The sequence below is a fragment of the Ochotona princeps genome, chromosome 9 (assembly GCF_030435755.1).
Source record: "Ochotona princeps isolate mOchPri1 chromosome 9, mOchPri1.hap1, whole genome shotgun sequence".
Taxonomy (NCBI): Eukaryota; Metazoa; Chordata; class Mammalia; order Lagomorpha; family Ochotonidae; genus Ochotona; species Ochotona princeps.
Window position 1 is genome coordinate 74,282,033 of NC_080840.1, and position 14,304 is coordinate 74,296,336.

Sequence of the window (14,304 nt, forward strand, 5' to 3'; positions counted from 1 at the left end):
CTCACTTTCACTAATAATGGCATGCTATCACTTCAAAGAATAATATGTGCCACCGTTTGAAAACATGCAAATAATTCACAAATAATTAAGTGACGTTACAAAGAGAAGTGTCCCTAAATACATGAAGTAAAAGCATCATTTACGCAGCAAGAATTTGGTTTCCTGTGCAGACACTTCAAAGGGGATGCCAATAATTTGCATGATTAATATTCAACATTTGTCTTCACCTGACACTTGCTATTCATCGTGCTTCACTTACGTAAGTCCAAAAAGGTCATCACAAACTAATATCAAAGTATGCTTTCTTTAAAAAAAAGATTTATTCATTTTTCTTGGAAACATAGATTTACAGAGAGAAGAAGAGAGAGAAAGGTCTTCCATCCACTGGTTCACTCCCCAAATGGCCGCAGCAGCTGGAACTGAGCTGATCAGAAGCCAGGATCTTCTTCCAGATATTCCACATGGATGCAGGGTCCCAAGTCCTTGGTCCATCCTTTGCTTCTCTTTCAGACCCGGATGGGAAGTGGAACAGCTGCAACATGAACCAGTGCCCATTTGGGATACCAGAGCTTGCAAATGGACGATTAGCCAATTGAACTATCAACCTGAGCCCAGCTTTCTTCTTCTTCTTTTTTTTAAATAAAAATCTGCTGTTCTGTAGAATGAACCCCTAGTGTTTGTGAATGTGATCTTACGTCCTTCCACCTATATATGGGGCACCTATAAATGGGGCACCTATAAAGAGTTACATAGAAGGGCCCGGCACGATGGCCTAGTGGTTAAAGTCCTCTGCTTGCACGCGCCAGGATCCCATATGGGCACCGGTTCTAACCCCGGCAGCCCCGCTTCCCATCCAGCTCCCCGCTTGTGGCCTGGGAAAGCAGTCGAGGATTGCCCAAAGCTTTGGGACCCTGCTCCCTTGTGGGAGACCCGGAAGAGGCTCCTGGCTTCGGATTGGCTCAGCTCCAGCCGTTGCGGCAGCTTGGGGAGTGAATCATCGGACAGAAGATCTTCCTGTCTGTCTCTCCTCTCTGTATATCCACCTTTCCAATAAAAAAAAAGAGTTACATAAAGCAAAACTTATATCACTTATGGTAGCTTTGAAATAAATATTATGTTCCTGAAATATTCCAGAATTGAAGTCTTGCAACTTTATGGGTTAGGTTGTATATTAAGGTAAAGTCATTCTAGGGTAGGAAACTCTCTTACTCCAAATTGTGAGGACCCTTAGAAGAATAGGAGAGACACAGAGACCAATACAAAAGAAAGCAAGCATCATGTGGAGAAAGAAACACGCGGAAGGATGGCCGTGTGACAGTGGAGTCAGAGACTGAAGTTACAGTGCTGCGCAGTAAAGAATGCCAAGGCTTACCTACACCCCCAAGCTCTGAAGAGACAGCCTGTGCTTGCTAACTGCTTGATTTCTGACTGTTGACCTCTCATAAACTAGTGCAATCTTCTGTTTCTAGGCCCCCAAGTTTGCTGTGGCAAGTCCTGGTAGCCTTGGGAAGCAGTTACACACTGTTAAAGAAATCATCAGTAATTTCATGGAACCTCTAAACCCAACTATGACCACTTGGGAGAGTACCATCGCTTTCCTTTTCACTGGATTTTGAAGGTAAAAGCAAACTCATGTTTTATTGAAAGTGATTTTTTTTCTCTTGCTATTTCAATCTACACAAGTCTCTACAAAACTTTGCCTAATTCAGAGTTGAATCAAGTCAGTATTGTCTATCCTGTTTATGCTAGTTCAGGAACATGGTTTCCTCTCTGAGTCTGAAATGAGAGCCTTAATGTTCTCAAAGAAGAAAAGAGAACGAGGAGGAGGAAGAGTGGGGAAGGAGGAGCAGAAAAAGAGGAGGGGGAAGATTGTTATGGATCTTACAACATGTTCAAATAAAGCAAAAGAATAGAAACGAATAAAAGAAATGTGAGTTCTCACATTTTCACCTTGAGGCCTCTTCCACTGCTCCTGCCCATCCCTCCTGAACACTGTAATAAGGCAGTGGGACCTTTCACCCACAGTCCTTCTAAAAACTGTTCAGAAAATGAACAGCCTAGTCACCTTTAAAGGCATGAACAGGTGCCTGAATCTCCTCAGTTCTAGTCCTAACCCTGGCTCCTAGCTTCTGGCCCTGCTATTGCAAATTCTGGGAGACAGCACCAGTTAGGTCCCTACCCCAACCTGCCAGGCATGAACTATGTTTCTGGAGCCCATGCAGGCATTTAGTGAGTAAACTAGCACAGTAAAATGATTCGTTCTCTCTCTCTCTTTCTCTTCTCTGTCAAATACATAACTTCTTAAAAAGTGTGCCCAGAGGGCCCGGCGGCGTGGCCTAGTGGCTAAAGTCCTCGCCTTGAACGCCCCGGGATCCCATATGGGCGCCGGTTCTAATCCTGGCAGCTCCACTTCCCATCCAGCTCCCTGCTTGTGGCCTGGGAAAGCAGTCGAGGACGGCCCAATGCATTGGGACCCTGCACCCACGTGGGAGACCCGGAAGAGGTTCCTGGTTCCCGGCTTCGGATCGGCGCACACCGGCCATTGCAGCTCACTTGGGGAGTGAATCATCGGATGGAAGACCTTCCTCTCTGTCTCTCCTCCTCTCTGTATATCTGACTTTGTAATAAAAAATAAATCTTTAAAAAAAAAAGTGTGTCCAGAAATACAGAAGCTGTTTTTATCCTGGAGAATTTTGAGAAGATAGAACAGAGGAGTGTCATAAACCTGCTCATTTAGAAGGAGTCCTGAGGAAAACTGTGAAGCCAGACCTTGCATAAAGGAAAGAGTATTGAAACTTCAGGTCAGGTCACCTGATGCTGTTACAATCTTAATGAGCAACGTCCTGTTTTGCCTAGCCAATCCAGGTTCTCTGAAGCATATCCCTACAGAGGAAGTAATTAAAGATAAAGGAGAGAGATCTATGTGAGGACCACCACACTTTCGTATGGCACAAGCACACAGCCCTCTAAGGAGATCTAATGAGGGGAGCTGGGTCAGAGTGAATGACCGTGTAATTGGCATTGAACATGACTCTCAGTTGCTGCATGGATTTTTGGCACAGGTTTCCTCAACCCAGACATAAACCCAGTCAAACATGAATGTATCAGAAGAAGAAATCACAGAAGAGTCTTCTTTCCCCATGTCTTTAAAGATGTTCTTACACAATTTTTGTTGTGATACCTATTACTGTTAGCTGTCTAACAATCTTTGTAGTTAATATTGCTCACCCTTTTTGGCAACCTGAGCTCTTACATATGAGTACTGTAGTTTTATAGCTGTAATTCTTCATTGAATAGCCATGACTTCAACCCGGTCTTTTCCATGCAAGAAGGTACATCTGAAATTAAGAATCTCAGTGGGACATTTTTATTAATCCATTCTGATTAGAAATAAATTATGATTAAAAACCTTAGGGCTTTAAGCATCATTTTACACAAAGGTCTACTGAGTTACCTCACCACTAGCTTTAACACAGCAGTTTGCTCTGATGCCAAGCAGTTTTTAATTAGCCTGAGTTGATGTTAGACAACTAACCAATGCTTTGTCAAAGTCTTTCATTGTAGAAAAAAGTTGATTTAATGCAGGAATGTACATGGAAACATTCATTTATAATGAAATTTTTTTAAAAAGCTCTTGCGTAATTACTAAAAGCACTATATGAAATGAATTATTTGTTATCAAAATATATGACTAATGTGAACTGAGGTATATGTAATAAATCACATATAATTCCTGAAAATGCAATATGTGCATCAAGAAAAGGATGACCAGCTGTGCTTTAGGCAGAAAAAGAAGAAAACTGCTAATAAAAGTATTAATGTGCACAAAGATGTGGCCTTATTCAAAGCACTAGGTTGTGCTCAAAGTCCTATATTCCTGCTACAGACTGAATGTGTTTATCCTATGGAGAATGGGGATGAGGAATAAAGAGAGTTAGAAGCTGGAAGACATTAGAATATCAAGAAGGTTCAAGGAAAAGATGTTCCAGCAAGGATTGAATCATTGGAAATGAGAAGACAAATGAAGAGTGAAGATGATAAGGAACTATAATGGACAGAAAGAGGTTACCAATCAAAGCAGCAAAGGGAGAAAAAGAGAGACTGAAAATGCTCCCATAACTATTATATTTTGCATTTTTTGAGGTATTAGGAGGTCCTTTTATTATTATTTTTTATTTTGATAATCTTTACATAGTGGATTAGGGCAAAAAGGGTCAAGGACTGCAGGAAAGTGGGTAAGACCATTATTTCAACATTAATATTATTCTATCTTTCTGTATCAGGAGTAAGGGTAGAGATAAAGGGAAAAGCCCCACTCAGCCTCCCAACCATCCCAGGACCCTGACATGGGGCATGCTTCAAGGGTCCTGCTCATGCAGTTTGATAGTTCAACAGTTCTCAATTGCTGCCAATCTCGCCAGTCCAAGCATGATGAAATCACTTCAGAATCCACTGGCTGACATAGTCTCTTCATGGATGGGGTTCTGAGATCAGGAGTTCAGTTGGAGGGATCGCCAAAGAAACTTCGTCTGGTGTGATCCCAGACATGATTCTTGTGTGTGAATGTTAGTACATGGTCCAACACAGTCCATCATTCCAATCAGCTTATGCATATGCTGGTGGTTGCAATTGCTGGGTCATTTCTGTACCCTGCCCTGTCTTCCATGGGAACCAGTGGGTGTGGCAGTCAAGCCTGATTCTGCTCAGCACACCCGTGGCCTAAAGAAAACCAGTGGGAGAAAAAAAAAAAAAAACAGTGGGAGGTGCAGCCTAGTCGGGGTGACTCCCCATAACCCCCGCCAGGCTCGCCCCCTACCCTTGTTCCGTGCTTGCCAGTATGTACAGCAGACTTGTCCAGTCTGTCCTACATCCTATGTAGCTCTTACACATGACAATGGGCATTGAAGCCTAGTTCAACCCAAGCACACACATGGTGGTGGTTGCTGTTCTATCTAGCCAGCCCTGCCCCAGTCCTAGTTCTCATGCTGTCAGTGGAAACGGTAGCCCAAGAAGCAGGTGCCTTTTAATAGTGTCTTTCAATTCTTGAATACTTTTTTTGGTCTGATCCAGGTCTGCTTCCAGCTTTTTGTTTGTTTCCCCATGGTCACAGGAAATATCTTCCAATTCTGAGATTCTTTCTTCTGCCTCCTTCATTCTAGTTTGGAGACTCTCCACTCTACTTTTCATTTGCTCCACTATATTCTGCATTTCTCATATATCAACTTTCATTTCATTGATTTCCCGTGTGACATATTCCTTGAATTTCTTGAATGTCTGCTTTACGTGTTTCTCATTGTTGACACAAAGGTTTGTAACAAGTGTTTTGAATTCTGTAAAACCCATTTCCTCAATGTCTTCCTCAGTTAACTCTGAGGTTGGCAAAGGGTTTTGTTTCTTGGCAGGGGAGTCTTCAGTAATATTCATTGTGCTTCTGTCTCTTCTTTTGCTCTTGTTCATTGTACTTCTGCTTATCAGATTCTTCTCCTTGGGACAGGTTTTTAAGCTGTGTCACCCACAGGTGTACAGTTTGATTTTACTTATTGCAGTTGGTAGATGGCTCTTTGTTTTCAGTCACTCGTGCCACTATGTGCAGCAAGTTCCAGGTCTGGGTTCTTATGTTAGATTTCCACTATGGTCTCCATAGCCCAAGCTCCTGGCTTGTTGTGGGCTGTGGAGCTGATTTACACTCCTCTTAGGCCTGATTCCTGAGTGATCAGCTCAAGGAGTGTAAATCAGCTCAAGGAGTGTAAATCAGCTCCACAGCCCACAACACTGGCTCACCAGTCTCCACATCCTGTAATATCATGCTGAGGTTGCACTGTTGTCTGTACAATCTTTCTGTCATTTCTGGTTAGAGCAGGTCCCAGGATTAGGGAGACACCAGGAGCCCTATATAGCTAGGTTGTTGTTGGTGCTGATCTTGCCAGAATCTTTGGCCATTAGTTCTGAAGGATACAAGGACCTATTTTGAGTGGTACAATACCATAGTTGGTATTATTTTCCTGTGTGACCAGTGCAATCCAATGAACTCTGGGAGTTCTCGTGAGTTCAGCACATGCACAACTCTCTATTGTCCCTGCAGTCTTAAATTCTTTGCCACATTGTATAAAATGTTGCCTGATCTGCCATTACTAAAGTTCTTGATCTACTGGCTGTCAGGTCTCAAGGCTACCTGGACATATTTTGGGTTGAATCTATAGGATGCCACCTTTTTGCTGTTTACTGAGCCAGAAATCAGTTCACTCCAAGCTCAGTGCATGCGCATTACTGTCCATAGCCCTTGCCTGCTTAAACAAAATGGTACCTGATACGACTCTAGGAGGTGGACTGGGTTGTGGAATCCATCCTGTTTCCACACTGCCCATCTGGGATCTGCGGTTCTGTCTCTGCTATTGGTCAAATCAAATAGACTATCAAGATGGGCAGTTCTTTGTCTGGGTTCACCTCTTGTGCTCTGGTGAGAGTTCCTTCCTACCTTGTTGCTGGTATAGTTCCAGCTGATGCTGCAGTTCAGATCACAGCTTGCTGAATGCCACTGGGGTATTGGTCACTGCAACACCATACCATTATGTCTGCTGCTTTCCTATGTCTGTCAGTCTCCAGGCACCCTTCAGCTGTTGTTCTGACTTCTCCTATTTCCTGGAATGTGCCCTCTGTGCTTCACACTGGTTAATTTTTCTCCATCTGTTTAAACAAGTCCTTACCCTATTCCACTATCTTGATTCTCCCAACAAACTTCCTAATTCAGTCCCCAGTTGGGAGCTATAACCAGCCTGGGTTGTGTCAGACTGAGTTGAAGAGCCTGCTACTGCATTCAGGTCTCTAACATCAGTGGCACAAACTCTAGTACTTGAGTCATCACCCATTGCTTCTCAGGTGCAATAACAAAGACAGACTTCAACTGGCACTCAGGTATAGGATGCAAGTGCTGTTCCCCACCAAGGTGGCATCACCCCAGTGACTATTTCTGGTCATTTGATTTTTGACAAGAATTCCAGAACTGTTCAATGAGGAAAAAGAACAATCACTTTCAAATGACAACTGAACAATTGGATATTCACATGCAAGGCAAAGGAGGAAGACAAAGCTGGACCACGGTTCCAATCACATACAGAAATAAAATGGGCCACAGAAATAAATGGAATAACCAACACCACACACCTCAGAAAAAAATAGGAATGTGGGAGGCAACATGATATTAGAGGCTATACTTTTTCTTAATTTTTATTTTTATTGCAAAGTCAGATACACAGAAAGGAAGAGGTATGGAGAGGAAGATATTCTGTCTAATGATTCACTCCCCAAGCAGCTGCAACGGTTGAAGCTGAGCTGATCTGGAGCCTGGAACCTCTTCCAGGTTTCCTGTGTGGGTGCAGGGTTCCAAAATCTTGAGCCATCCTCTACTGCTTTCCCAGGCCACATGCAGGGAGCTGGATGGGAAGTGTGGCTGCCTGGATTAGAACCGGCATCCATATGGGATCCCAGCACATGCAAGGCAAGGACTTTAGCTGTTAAGCTAGTGTGCTGGGCCCTAAAGGGTATAGTTTCTTAGATACGATACCAAAAGCCTAAATAATGAAAGATATTGGACTTATCGCATTAAATACTTGTGTGGCAATGTATACTCTGAAATAAGGTTAAGGACACTGCACAGAATGAAATAAATTATTCATAAATTATACATCAACACAGAACTTCTATTAAGGATACATAAAGTCACTCGCAGGCTGACACCAAAAGACAATCCAATTTTAATATCTGGAAAACACTTGCATAGATACTTCTCAGAAGAAGACATATACAGAACCAATGAGCACATGAACTGATGTCGAACATTGGTCATTAGAGAAAGATAAATAAAGCCACCCCAAGATGAGTGATGATTATAGATAATAACAATTTTAAAACAAGGCACTGATCAGTGCTATCTGATTGATCAATCTTGAAATAATAATCCTAGTTAAAGGAGGCCAATCATGAAGGACCACGAACTATGTGAGTACATTTACATGAAACCATCAAAATAGGCAAGTCCTTTGACAGGTACTAAAGAAGAGCATTGATGAATAACTGGGGAATAAAAATATTTAAAATTCTATTGTAGTAATTGCTAAGTAACACTTCAAATATGCTAACGTTTCTACAACTCTACACAGCACGTGGATGGATTTCTTGGCATGTTGCTTTCATGAAGCTGTTCTTTTATTTTTTGTGGTTTAGCTTCTGGGGCTTGGGGGTGAATCCCTGAGGTCTCTCCATCTGCATCCACTGCCTCTCTGTCTTCATGCACCCTCTTCTCTCCGCCTGCCTCTCTTCCTCCTATGAAAACATCAACCATATTGAATTAGTCTCCACTCTGTTGATTTCGTTGTACACTGATTAGGTCTGCAAAGACTTATTTCCAAATAAAGTCACTCTCACAGATACTTTCCATTTGGGGGAACACAGGTCAAATTATAGGAGTTGGAAGTTACTTGAATTCACTCTCTTATAAAGGACCAATGTTTAGAAAAAGTCGGTGTTAGCAACAAAGTAGGTAATAAATATTCATTGGCTGATTAAACTACTAAATCTATATCGCTGCCCACTTTAATTTGAAAGACCTTTAGGAATACAGTCAATAATCTTAGTTGAATTCATGTCCTAACGTTTAATCAAAGGAGTACTTCCTTCTCATCAAAGCTTTGCATTTGCATTCTTTGCCAAAATAAATGGTTGATGGATTGTTTGTTGAATTGATCCAATCATTCACATACGTGGAACCCTGTAACTAGTCAACTCTAGAAGTGAGCAGTGCTGACTCACCTTCTTTTAAAAAAAACTTGAGCCAATTTGATTTCTTTGGTTTTGTTCTCCCTGGAAATGGAGAATATCCTTCTCACACTAAGCCTTTAGTAGTCCTGGCTAAGCAATCCCAACTTCTCTAACAATCCACAAGAATCTGTATATAAGCTACCAAGGCATGAAAGAAGGAGAAATGGTTCATTTGTTAATTTTCATACTAAAAGCAGCCAAACTCCTTGTTTTGACATGGCCTATCCATCCACCTATATAGCTCCATCTATTGAAATGTATAAAAATATCGGTTAAGCGTCTTCAAATTTCTGATTTATTCAAAGTTTTGCTATGGATCATTACCTTTGGTTTCCTTTAATCTATATTACACACACACACACAGTTTTGCTTTGTAGCATTACAAGGTATAATCACTCTCTGTGTTAGGTAGCATATATTAGGAGTTCCTGCAGTAACAGATATCTGGCTTCAATTTTTTTTTTTTGGTAATTGTTTTGCAAATATTATATATAGCAATATAGAAGCAAATATAGTATGCTTCATTTTAATTATCTTGCAAGAACAAAGTACATCTAAATCTTCACTCATATATGTATTAAATTATGAATCAACACAAGAAAATGTCTAGAAACATAGCATGGATAGTGCCTCTGCCCTCTGCATGTTGATCTTACCACCTCAATTGTCACTGCACCCTCACATTTCACTTTGAGTAGTTGGACATAAAATAAATTGGAGTAGTTGGCATGGTTGTATGTTGTTTGGGAGGAATCATTTGACTAAATATATTCAGCACTATAAAGTGTTTTTATTGATTTTGGTTCATTTACAGAACAGGAAATGTAAATAGAAGCCATAATATTAAGGGCTGTAAATGGCTTTTTAGAGCATTCCAATTGTATAGGGAAAAGCCTAACGGCTTTCATAATACTTCTTAGAAAGATTTTATTTAATTTTGAGCAATTAGCTGTGAGAAAGAATCAATGTTTCAGTACAGAGGAAGGTCTTTCTGTAAGTAGCATGAACAAAAGGTTCAGAATGATGGTTGTTAAGCTTCTGGTCTTGTGGATTAGCGTCTTTACCAGGAAAAGGCTCTCTCTAACTCTCCAAATCTCTGTTGCCTGGACTTTGGCCCTAACGTCTATCTATGCCACCCTCTAATTATGTTTATTAACTTAGGGCTCTCTCACAGTATTGAGTCAATCATGGGCTTATTTCACTCTTACAACTTATTGTACATAATACTGGACCATTTACCTAGATTAAAAACCAGTGTGGAGGAAATATTATACTCTTACTTATTCATTGATAGTCTCAGTAAGTACAATATACAAAATATAACTTTCAGTGGGAAATAGTAAATGGACTCAGGATTTATATTCTTGTTCTATTATAAACAGTAAATTGATACTCTATAAACAATTATTATTGATTAATGCCTATATACATTACCCTAGTTTTAGCAGTTGAAAACAGCCAATGCTGATGGAATAGTGGGTAGAATCGCTGCTGTGTCTACTCAGATGAGAGTCAACACGGGTTGCGGATACAATCATGTCCCATGTCCTGAGTGAAAGATCACAGCCATCATCCCAATATCCTCAGTACCCACAAAATGAGCTCTGAAAACGAGAAGCTCAGTAAGCTCTTCTGGTTCTCCTCCTCACAAGACACGATCCCTATTGAGAATTTGCACATTTTCTTCCTGTAGATATTTTTCTCCAGGTGCTTAAATTCAATAGGTTATTAGCTAAAAACAGAAATGTATTGCTTCGGCAAGATCTGAAACTTTATCACATAATAAACAAATATCATTTTATAAAAGTCTTAATATATGTGCAATGTGATATATATGTAATATATTCCTCATGAGATGTTTTTAACTCTGAATTAATTGGTTGTAACTTCTGCCTAGCAAGCTCATAGAATACCTAAATGTTGGATTTGGCTAACTGTTTGCTTATCCACTCCTATAATTATGTTTCCTCTCCTTTGTTAATATCAAGTCTTGTGTTATTACTACAATTTTTCCTTTAACAATTTCAGAAATTAATCCTAATGGCTATTTCCTGATGTTAACATTGCTGAAATTATTTTCTTTGATCTATTATTTTTCAGGTAAAATACTCAGGTATTTAAAAATATTATTTCTTGGTTACCAGCTTGTCTATTTGTGTCATTATCTTTAAAAAACATCGCATCATAATCCAATTAAATATTACTATCTTTTGATATTTACATTTGTTGTTAATGATACATGAAGCCATATCTGTCTCCTCTACTTTTTTCATTCCAATCAGCATTTTGTATTTGCCTCTTTTTCTTTGTTTTATCTCTGAATTGAAGCTGTTTTCAAACATTGCTTTGCTTTCCATACCAACTTAGAAGTTATTGATTTCTTTTCTCACAATAATTATTTGAAAATTTGGATTTACATACTTAGCATAAAATTAACTGAAGCCACAGCTACAAAATGTACAAAGAAACTATAAAAAATCTTGGGAATATGAAAATAAGCGACTGATTTGTAAAAAGGTCAGATATGTCATTAAATAAGACATACAGCTAGTATGTAAGAATATGAAAATATCCTCTGAACCTTAAAACTGCTAAAATTCAGAAAATTAATAATGCCAAATGCTGTCGAGTATGTAGAGCCCTTAAAATGATCGTTCAATGATGGAGGAAACAGAAAATTTTGCTATTACTTTGGAATAATCAATACAGCAATTGTACCCTTAGATAACGACCCAACTGAACGGAGAAATTGTGGCTGCACAAAAACATGCACATGGTTAACCAGGTTTTCTTAATATGTATTTATTTATTCACTTATTTGACAGCAGATAGCAACTTAACTTGCTATGGCACAATTCAAGTCCCTCTGGAATTTTTATTTTTATTTTCCTTCTTTTCTATATGTAGTTTAGACATTCAGGGTTCTGAAACTAGATGGAGAGGCAGAGAGATCTTCCATCCACTGCTTCACTCCCCAAGTGGCCTCAATGGCCAGGGCTGGTCCATGCCAAAACCAGGAGGTTGGGAGCTTCAGACAGGCCTTCCACTTAGGTGGGAGGGGCTGAAACACATGGGTGTCTTCTGCAGCTTTTCCTAGACAATTATCAGGGAGTCAGATCAGAAGTGGAGCAGTCATGGCAGAAAGTGGCATTCATGAGGGATGCTGACAGTGCACGCTGTGGCTTTACCCTCTATGCCACAACGCTGGCCCCTTATGGTTCACATTAGCTTATTTAACAATCACCATAAACCTGAATTAACCAAGATAATCTTTAGCAGCTTACCTGATAAATTGTGGTAAATGTATACAAAGCGTTTAAGTATAACTGAATAAAAGAAATGTGCTGTTAAACCATGGAAAGTCATACAGGAACCTTAAATATATCTTTAAGGAAAAAAACAACCAGTCTGAAAAATGTTCATAATGTGTTAACTTTAATTCTATGAACTTTTGGAACAAACAATGCTACAGACGCAATACGTGGCGCAACTCTGTAGCACATGATTGCAAAGGAAGCGAAAGGTGGGTGGCAAGCCAGAGCACAGATTTTTTTTTAGAGTAATGAAACTATTCTGTATGAAACTAGGAAGGTAGATACATGTCAGTACATATTTTGAATCGTACAGCTCAGCTGAGTGGATCTGAAACTGTACAATACAAAGAGTGAAACAATGTGAACTATTGGCTATGGTCAATAATGTTTCACAAATGGTCCACTTATTACAATGAATGTACTTCCCTACTCCAAAATGTTAAGGGCAGAGCAATGGCATGCTCTCCATAGGGAATTCTGTGTAGTACCTGCTCAGTTATTCAGTAGACCTAAAAGTATGCTAAAAACAAAGTTAACTTTCTCTACATATGTCTACAAGCAAATATATTTTATATTTCAACAAAGGTGTCAAGTTATCTCACTAAAGAGATGATATTGTTTTTCTCAGAAGGTACTAGAATATCTACACACAGAAAAAGAACCATAATCATTACATAGTACAACAGAATCACAGGTGTAAATGTGTAATCTAAAAAAAAACATATAATGTCTGAAGAAAAACATAGGGGAAAAATCTATGCGACTTTGAGGTCATGATAATTATTTAGCACATAGAAAAAAACATTCCATGCTTATTGGTTGGAAAAATAATACTATCAAAACATTCATGCTACTCAAAATAATTTGCAGAGCCAATGCAGTTGCCATCAAAATACAAATAGCATTCTTCAAACTATAGACAAAATACATATGGAAAATCAAACAAATGATAAAGAGCTGGAGGGACTTGGGTAAAGTCATAGCTGGTTAAGCTGCTATCGGTGACACAGAAATCCCGTGTCCCAGCTGCTCCAGTTTGGATCCAGATTCCTGCTAATATCAACAGAAGGGTGTTCAAATGTTTGGGCCTCTGTCATTCTCCTGACTTCAGCCATTGTTAGCACCTGAGGAGTGAACCAAAAGACAAAAGATATCTCTCTTTCTCTCTTTCTCTTTCTCTGTCTCCCTCTTTGTAACCCTGACTTTAAGGTAAAGCAATAAATATTTAAGGAAGCAAAGTTGTAAGCATGATTATGCAAGATTTCATGAAAGCATTTGCTGTAATCAAAATAGCATATCGGAATAAATATAAATATTTTAACTAATGGAGCAAAATAGAAACTCCAAATATAAATACATATTTTTATGACTAACTTATATTTAACAAGTGTTCTAAAAACATTCCTGGGAGATAGGACATTCTCTACAACAAGTGGTGCTGGAAAAAAAAATAGGCTTATACATACAAAAATTTAAAATAAGATTCCAGCATGATTTAAATCTAAGACCAAAAATATTCAACTAGTAGAGGAAACATTCCAAGTCATTGTCCACTCCACTTCAAATCTAGCTCCCTGCTTGTGAACTAAGAAAGCAGTCGAGATTGGCCCAAAGCCTTGGGACCCTGCATCTCATAGGAGACCCAGAAGAAGCTCTTGGCTCCTGGCTTCAGATCAGCTCAGCCCCGGCTGTTGCAGCCACTTGGGGAGTGAACCAGCAGATGAAAGATTTCTCTCTCTCTGTAAATCTAAGTTTCCAATAAAAATAAATAAAATTTTTTTAAAAAAAAAGTAAAAACAGACTATTAGATATACATCAAGCTAACAAGTTCTGGACAGCAAAGGAAAGAATTAGCCAAATGAAGAGACAGCAGGAGAGTAGAAAAAATACTGGGTAAGTGTCTCTGGTAAAGGATTAATATCAAGAACATAGAAGCAGCTCAAGAAATTCAGCCACAACAAAGCAATCCAGTTAGAAAATAGGTAAAGAGCCTGAATGAAGAAAAAAGAAATAAAAATAGCCAACAACACAGAAAATGCTGAAAACAAGCTCTAACTGTAAACGTACGTGAAAAGAGCGGTGAGCTGTTAATCTCACTCCAATAGAGTGGCTGTGAGACAGAAGTTAAAATACAGCAAATACTGGTAAAGTTGGGGAGAAAATGTCCCCAGATAGG